Raw genomic sequence first — 8651 nt, 5'->3', positions numbered from 1 at the left:
GTTTTTTCGCCCTTTTCTTAGGAAATTTAATGGGGTCGACGGTGGACATGTTGACTTTTGGTACTGGTGGGCTTTTATACTTAAACTTAGGGCGAATATGGGCGAGATAGAACTCATAGGAATACTTAGGCTCATAGTGTTCTTTCCAGACCTTTTTCATTTTCTCATCATATTTCAACCTAGTTTCTCGCCTATGTTTTTGCATTTTTAAGTTCATACCGGGGCGATCTAACGGGTCATACTTAAATTTATAGAAACGTTCAAACTTAGCTATTTCAAAAAGGTGAAAGAGGTTACCTTCAAATTTGGCTCGTTTGGGTGCCTGCAAAAGAAACAGATCGGCATGAGTAGGGTTCCGAGATAAAGGGGGCAAAGAAAAATTATGAAGACTGAGGATTTCTTTTGGAGAAAGGTCGAAGTAGGACTCCATGACCGAAGCCCACCAGCTATCGTATTCAGGGGTATAGGTTGGATACACAGAAGGGCGAGATATTTCGGAGATAGGGGGAAGGTAAGCCCTGTTCAGGCGACAGATGAATTGGAGGTCAGGGTAATCTTCTAAGGAGGGTCTGTAGGTCCCGCGATTATTGACGGAGATCAATAAAGGACAGGGAATTCCTTGGCAAAAGCCGAACTGACGGGCGACGTAATTAGGGCAATACGCCTCTAGACTACTGCGATTGTACTCTAGACCGGCGACCAGGTTACGAGACTTTAAAGAACTGCCCCAGTATTGACCACCACGTTTGAGTTGTGGATCGGCCCTCGCCTCATCCGAATCTTCACAATCCCAAGCAAGGAACAACCAGGAAGGAGGATATTTGAGGGACAAAATCGGGCAAAACAACTCGGGAGCCCTAATGGAGTTGGTGAAAACTTCCAAGACATCTAGAACATGGGGAAGGCGAGTCCCTGCAGCGATGAGTTGATAGCCACATAATTCGGCCTTGATCTGAGGACCGACTTCGAATAGCTCTGGGAAGTATAGGGCGAGCCATAACTGTAAAACCCATAGGGGACCACTTGGGCATTGGAAAACCCTCTTATCGCCATGAGGGGCGATTTCATTGAGGCTTCTGTATAAGTGAGCAAGCATAAACTCCCCCAAATTACACTTGCGGCCTTCGGCGAGAACAGCGGCGAGGGTGAAGCAGTCAGTGGTGACCCTGAATGACAGAGTGCAGAGGACGTATTTTGCTATAAAAAATGCAAGAAAGGCGATATGCTCTCGCGTGTCCGGCTTATAATGCTCTTCGCCCATGAAGAGGTTGACGAAAGGTCCATAACTCCTTTGGGCTTTTGTCAGTTTGAATACTGGAATGTCGGCGTCCAGGTTGGGCGAAATGCGCTCGCCGATAATGGGGATATTCAGCATAGTCGCCATATCAAGAAGCGTTATAGTCATCATGCCGAACTTAAAACAGAAGCAGTTGACGGCGGTCGACCAGAACAGGGAAGCGCCCATGATGTAATGTTTTGCAATGGGTCTACTCGCTTTGCATAGGCCGATCATGTCATAAATTCCCACATCTTTCCATAACTGACCAAAGTGTGGCTTCAATCGGTTTACCCATTCTTGATACCCTTTATGACCAATCGGCCAGTTTCTGAACATAGTGTTAACCCAGATGGAAGATTGATGGGGGAGCGAAAAGCGTGGTGGGACTTCTTCGTGAAAAGGAGTGGCTATTTCGCACAGGTGGCTAGGCGAAATGAGGATGGGGCCGACACATTCTTTGTCATCATTGGTTTTGACTATTACCTGAAGATCTGTGTTTGGAGCAGCAGCACGGATCTCGTTCATTTTGTCGGTCACTTGAGTGGCGATAGCATCATTAGGAGCAGCCATTGGAAACTGAAATAAGGGCGTTGCAGTTAGGCGAATAATCAAATAAGGGCGATTCAAAAGGGCGAAAGAACGAAGGAGGACGCTTACCAAGAGAAGGTCTGAAGTATTTGAAGTTGCTGAAGAGAGAGAAGGCTCGGTAAATGCAGAGAGAGAGTAGGTGAATGAGGAAATGAGATGTTATTTTTCTTAAAAGATAAAATCAGAAGAAGCCGAAAGGTCGTGGGTCCAAGGTGTGCCATCATGGAGAACAGCTGGCAAGGACGTGGCATCAAGGGGGTACCGAGAAGTCCACAGATGCGCACCCCTTTGTTTCTGCTTTTCAGAGCTTCGGGCTTCGTTGCTGGGCCAGTTGAGGAGAAGAACAAGCCCAAAAATAATTGTTTCAGGCTTGTTGGGGGCATTGTTTACACCGGCCCAAAAGGGTGCTAGGTCAGGAGTTTCAAGTGGGCTTACGAAGGGGTCAGGCCCAAACGAAAAAGTCTTTTAATTACTGCTTTTCTCTTTTTAGGAGTTTGAAACTCATTAGGAGTATTTTATCTTTTAGAATTTTAGTCCTAGTTGAATTAGGAGTCTTAGTTATGAGGAGCTATAAATAGCTCAGAGCTTCATTATTTTTGTATCAACAAATCAATCAATCAAAAACCAAGCCCAGTGCTTTTTATCCCGCAATCTCCGGATTGTTTTAATTTAGGAGTAGTTTTCGGTATTAATCTCGCCTGAGTCCGTGACTCCCAGATTATTATCTTTTAGATCACGTGGTTAAGTGTCTTTAACCAAACAAGCCCTGTGAATATCTGCATAGGTTCGTTAAAGTATCAAACCTCAAACCGATCCCGATTATAAATTCAAAGATTCGAGTCCGGAATATTTCCAGGCGAACAAAATCAAATTGGACTTTTTTCATTCGGGAAAAATTCATAAAAATCCTTATAAATTACTCGTTTGAACTCTTTTCTACATAAAAAGTTAAAAATAGATGACTTATTTTAACTTTTTTTATATGAAAAAGAGATCAATTTAGTACTTGAGGGTGTAATTGAAAACTAAAATTGCAAATTAGGGTGCAACTGACAAAATTGCAACGTCAGGGTGCATTTGAAAAGAGGTTAAAAGGTGGATTTTTTTGTGATTAAGCCTTAAATAGATAAAGGTTGAAGCTTTTTTGTTTTCTTTAATTAATCAAGTCATGATTTTCAGAATGATTTAAATCTTAATGCAAGAGTAATTTGTGTGCAAGTTGTTAGTAATGTCCATTGCAATTTTATTTTATTTTGCAACTAATATCCAGAATATAAAAATTATTGCACGCAACCATTGCGACATGTCATTCGTGCAACAAACCAATGGTGCGTTAGCCATGTGGACAAATTTATAATAAAAAATTAAATAAAAAATAAAAAATTTCCTATCGCAAATCTCCATTGGCTTGTTGTAATTATGACATGGTACAAACAATGCATAGAATAAACACTCGAATATAAAAATGCATATAGAGAAAGAGAATAAGGTGGTAGTGGGTGACTAGTTGGACTAAAAACTTGGACATTAGAGATTGATACCTCACCCATAATATCCTTTCCTTTTTTTAATTCATCGAGGTTCAACCCTTTAAATAAACCATAATATTATAATTTTTTTTATTTAAATTAATAAATAATCGTGTGAAAATTCGAATTGAAAATCTTGTATAATTCTTATAAAGTGAAAATACCAATTATATGATATTCATTAATACGATTTTGATCCAAACATCCCCTAAAAGGTGATTAGAATGCAAGATTTAAAAGTTTGAGAACTAAGCTAACCTCTTATTAATTCAGTAACTTCATGCGATTGAGAGAATAATATATACACATATTGACATACATACATGCACAACTTGCCACATGTACCATCTGGCTAATTTTAACTTTAACGTCAGTTTTTTTTCATCTTAAACTAGTAAATAGTAATGTATTAGCATTGAATTGATACTGACTCAGCTGCGAAAAATGACCCATCGAAATATACCGGAAAAAGAGAAGGATTTGGAGTAAGAAAATAGACAAAACAGAAGTGAAAGCAACCGAAGACAAGTTAGGCATGTTACTACCTACTGCTCTACTGTATACAAAATAATAATTTAAAAATATCACATCATGTTAATTTTGCAGCAACTCATAATGTGCACAATACACATCTTTACAATCATCACGTATAGCCACATTACAACATGCATGCTCTAGCTAACTCATTCTATTAGCTACAAAAACTTTTATTCACTGTAGCCACTTTTCTAAAAACCAAACCGAATCAGAGCAGTTCGTTTAACCGGTTTGATCGGAAATAAGACGTCAACTTTATTCAGTTTTTTTCTTAAAATTGAAAAATATGGTCTGTTCAACATGAATTGGGAATCATTGAAAAAACTCAAAAAAATTATACCGATATTGTAAGAACTATTAAATTCTTTATCTACTCAGAAAATGATTCGTTTATAATTTCTCTATCTATTAGCTAGATATAAATTTATATGTGTTTAAATTTTGAACAATAAAAAGTTTAGAAAAAAGAAATATTATATATACCGTGCATATCTTTTTCTACTTATTTAATCGAGTGAACCGATAATGAAAACATGAATCCAGGTCGGCTATATATATTTGGTTTTTAAAGAAAAAGACAGGTAAAATAAAAGAGGAGAGCAGTTAAACTACCACATTTATTGCACAAGATTTTCAATTTCAGATTTCTTTGTTGCTTTACAAATGCAAAATAAATGAAGAGAGAGACATCATCTAATTACATGGTAATTGATTCAGAAGGTTACCATACTGCTTTCTATTATTCCATATTTTGGTTATCGAATTGTAAAATATTACAAATTGATAATTATCAAAAAAAACAAATTGATTATTGTATTATATTATAAGGGTTTTAGAAGATTTTTTTAGTGAAATTCAGTCAATTTATGTTTACATGGCAACCAATGTTTGTGCTTTAATTTTTTCCATCTCCATATGAGCCATGCAAACAGAAAACGTCACACACTCTTCCACCACACTCTTTCTACCATATCATTTTTTTCATTTATCCAAATTTAAAATATAGAATGAAATATGACTGCTTTTTTTATATAAATAAACCGAATTTTATTTAAAAACCAGAGTCACTAAAAAATTTATATATGGTAACTTATTTATAATTTTTTACAATTTTATAATCAAACTGCAAATAAAAAAGAGTGCGCTCCTCAAAATAAATAGGGTTTTTTTAAAAAAAATATTTGTAAATTTAACCCCCAAACTAAAAGTTCTTAGTCCTACCTCAAAAATTATAGTAAATATTTATATTTTTACTATACAATTTTAAACAGTTTCAAATAGTTTCTAAAAACAATTAAATTGTTTTTAAATGGGTTTAAAATAATTTTAAACGGTTTTTGAAAAAAAAATTGCAACTATTTTTAAAAATTCATTTATTAAACAGTTTCAAAAGATTTCAAAAAATTTAAAAAATTTCTAAATGCACATTTTTGAAACCGTTTCTAAAACATTTACAAACAATTACTATAAAAATGAAGTATTTTATATAAATTTTCAATGTAAAAGTAAATGTATTTTTTTTAAAAGATAAATTTTCAAATTCAATTTTTTCGTAAATATTTTCAAAAACTGAGTATTTTTTGACAAAAATTCAAATAAATAACCTTTTCTTTACAATATCAAACTTCCTTCTTAACCATATGAAGGCCCACTCCCTATTTACTGGACAACGCTGGGCTCTCACCCTCCTTCCATCTTCTATGCTATGTTCCGAAACTTTCTACGTTTAGACCCTTTTAAGGTGGACCGTTTCTTTTCTTTCTTTCTTTTCTTTAAATTTTGAGAAAACCACAAAAATATTACTATTTAAATAGAAAATAACAATAATACACACCAGCCTAATAATTTACATTGATACCAAAAAAATATAAAAATTTACATATTCTAACCAAACCATTAAATAGCAGACACATGGCACACACAAAGCAAAAAAAAGAGGTCAAAAACGTGTCATAACTGGTCAAAAACACGTCTGACATACGTCAGAATCGCGTCAGTCACGCGTCAGCGCGTGTCAGCGATTCTCAGCATGTCAAAATAATTTAAACATGTATCAGCTATGTATCTGTTATGTATCTGAGATGTGTCACTGATTCATTTTCTCATGTTTTTAAAAATAAAAAAAAATAAAGAGAAAATTACGCAAACATTACAAAACCGGGTCTTTCTTTCCGAAATACACACGCCTGTTTAAGTTTTCACTGCTATCTAAGGAGGTTTACATTTATTGGATGAGCTGGCTAATTTATTTCTTTTCCTACCCATTTTCATCTCCTGCTTCCACGTGTTTTGCGAATTAAAAAGACTTTTCATGTGAATAACAATACTCTCGTTCTCAACTCGCGTCAACTGTCAAGCTTGAAGAAGTCGCCGTCTCCATCGGAGAAGAAGACCGGAGAAGAAGAAGAGGACACTATTCTCGATCTGTACAAATCTTCTTTTTTCGTTTGATAATTTTTATTTTTAAAAAAGAAATTAGGGTAGTGATTAATCCTAGAAAAACTGATTTGAACCTTGAAGTAGCCATTGAAATGATCAGCTGGTAAGTTTAAGCTCAGGAAAATTAGTTCCAATAATTTGAAAGCTGGTTTCTCCACTTGCTTAGTGTATTCTTCACAGATTTCCCTACTTTTTTAAGTACGAGGAACTATTTAATTATCTGCCTAAAAATGGGTAAAAAACTCTAACAGTCGATGAATTCTAAAATAGTCACTAAATCTTCATGTTTTTTTTTTGTAATGAAACTCTAATTTTAGTTTTAACAATGAATTTAAAATTACAGTCCATTTGATTTTCTTTATGTAATTTCATAATATATTCAATCACACAATCGTGATTTACACTATAAAAAAATTACGATTTATACTATAATATTACAATTCATACTAAAATTCAGTATTTTAAAAACCAAACCGGTATAATTATCGATTTATATTACTATGATGATCATCGACTTGGAATCGATGAGTGAGACTGCTTATTTTTGTGTTTAGACTGTTTTTGAAATTTATCTGATGTACCCAAAATGTATTGTAATATCCCGTAAAATTTTGAAGTTTAAGTTACGAGTTCCGGTAACAATTTAGCTGTCGACGTAATTAAATTTATTTTATCAGTCGATTCGGAAATGGTTTAATTTTAAGTCCGGGTTCGAAAAAGGTTAATTAAAGTTCGGGTTTCGAAAATATATTTTTTATTTAAAAAAAAAGAATTCGGGTTGAATTTCGGTCCAACCAGAATTGGTTGGACCAGGTCTCGTTGAACCGAGACCTGGTCTCGTATGGGAAATGCAGGTCTCGTTCGAGACCTGCTACGGATTGATAGGGGGGACGGTTTTCTGCTCCTGATTTCCAGCGATCCTTTCGTTATTTTAAAACGTTTTGAAAATCAAAATTGTTCACGACATATCCATCAAACCCTAGCCTCTCTTTTCCTCTCAAAAATCGTCCTGAATCCTCCTCAAATCTGCTCTGAAGTTCAGTAAGTAATCAAGCTTTAAATTCTGTTTTAATGTTTATTATCGACATCTCTGTTCATAGCTGATATCTCTTCCGTTTCAGAACCGAAATAGGTTCCGCTTCCTTCCAGAGATAGAAGACTCGTGTATCTACAAATCCCAATTTTTGTTTCGTCAAACGGTACGTAAACGAACCCGTATCAATCGCCGCCGTTTTATCGTTTTCAAGAATTTCTGTTTTTGATATTAAATCGACCTCTTGGGATTTTAATTTGTTTGACAGCCGTTTGGAGGTCGAAATCAGTTCCGTTTGTTTTCCGTGAAAGTTGACTCACGCATCTACGTTTCTACACTTTTCGTTTTTCAAACGGTACGTAAACGAACTCGTATTAATCGCTGCCGTCTCACCGTACTTATTTTGTTCATAACTGAGCTGTTTTGTAAATTGCTACTGCCGATTGTTATAGATTGCCTAAATGTGTTTTCTGCTATGTTTGTGATTGTTATTACGTGTGTTAATGATTTTTCAAATCGTTCAAATAATTATTAGCTCGTCGTTTTGATTTCTCGACGATTGAATCTTGGGTTCGTTCATGGTTCATAGTTACGTTAATTGTTCGTTGAATTCGGTTTCTCTTGTGATCGGCTTGACTCTTTATTCTTGCTTAAGGTTTTGTTTTAGTTGGCTTGTTCATGATTCAAAGTGGCTATAGTTAAAGAATGGTTGAATTTGGAAAGCTTTATAATTCATTAAACTGAGTTTTGGTTTCTGTATATGGCAACTGGTGTTGAGCGGGTTAGTTTGAGAAACAAATGTAGAAGATGATGACGTGTCGTAAGTTGGTTGGCCATTATAAATTGTTTTTGGCAAATGGTCAGTTTTAGTCATTGAATTTCTATGACTTAAATATATTGGTTCCTAGACTTAACTTAGTAACTATTTGATATTAATTCTTTTGATTTTAATTTACGAAATTGGTTTCGACTTATTTATTTAGCGGTTTAAATAATATTATTTTATAATTTGAAATTACTTCGGGCATTAATATTTAAAGTTTAAATTAAATATTAATTTTATTATAGTTTATACGAAATATTATATATTGACTATATTAAATAAGTATTGGGGATTTTATTTAATTTGAAAGTTTATCAAATTAATTATATTATTTATAAGGCATAAAAATAATATTTGAATATTTAAAAATTAAATTAATAATTATTAATAATTATTATTTAATTGTTAAATTGATATTTTTGG

At 34.3% G+C, this 8651-nt stretch overlaps 1 long non-coding RNA gene across 1 annotated transcript; it reads left to right on the top strand.

Annotated features, from left to right (window-relative positions):
* Positions 1 to 7237: 7237 nt before the first annotated feature.
* On the top strand, positions 7238 to 8159 carry LOC126666229 (uncharacterized). Its single transcript, XR_007637832.2, has 3 exons — positions 7238 to 7413; positions 7494 to 7571; positions 7674 to 8159. It is a non-coding gene; the product is annotated as an uncharacterized LOC126666229 (long non-coding RNA).
* Positions 8160 to 8651: the final 492 nt, after the last annotated feature.

Source organism: Mercurialis annua, linkage group LG1-X (genome assembly GCF_937616625.2).
Source record: "Mercurialis annua linkage group LG1-X, ddMerAnnu1.2, whole genome shotgun sequence".
Classification (NCBI taxonomy): Eukaryota; Viridiplantae; Streptophyta; class Magnoliopsida; order Malpighiales; family Euphorbiaceae; genus Mercurialis; species Mercurialis annua.
This window is presented reverse-complemented; position numbering and strand designations above follow the sequence as displayed.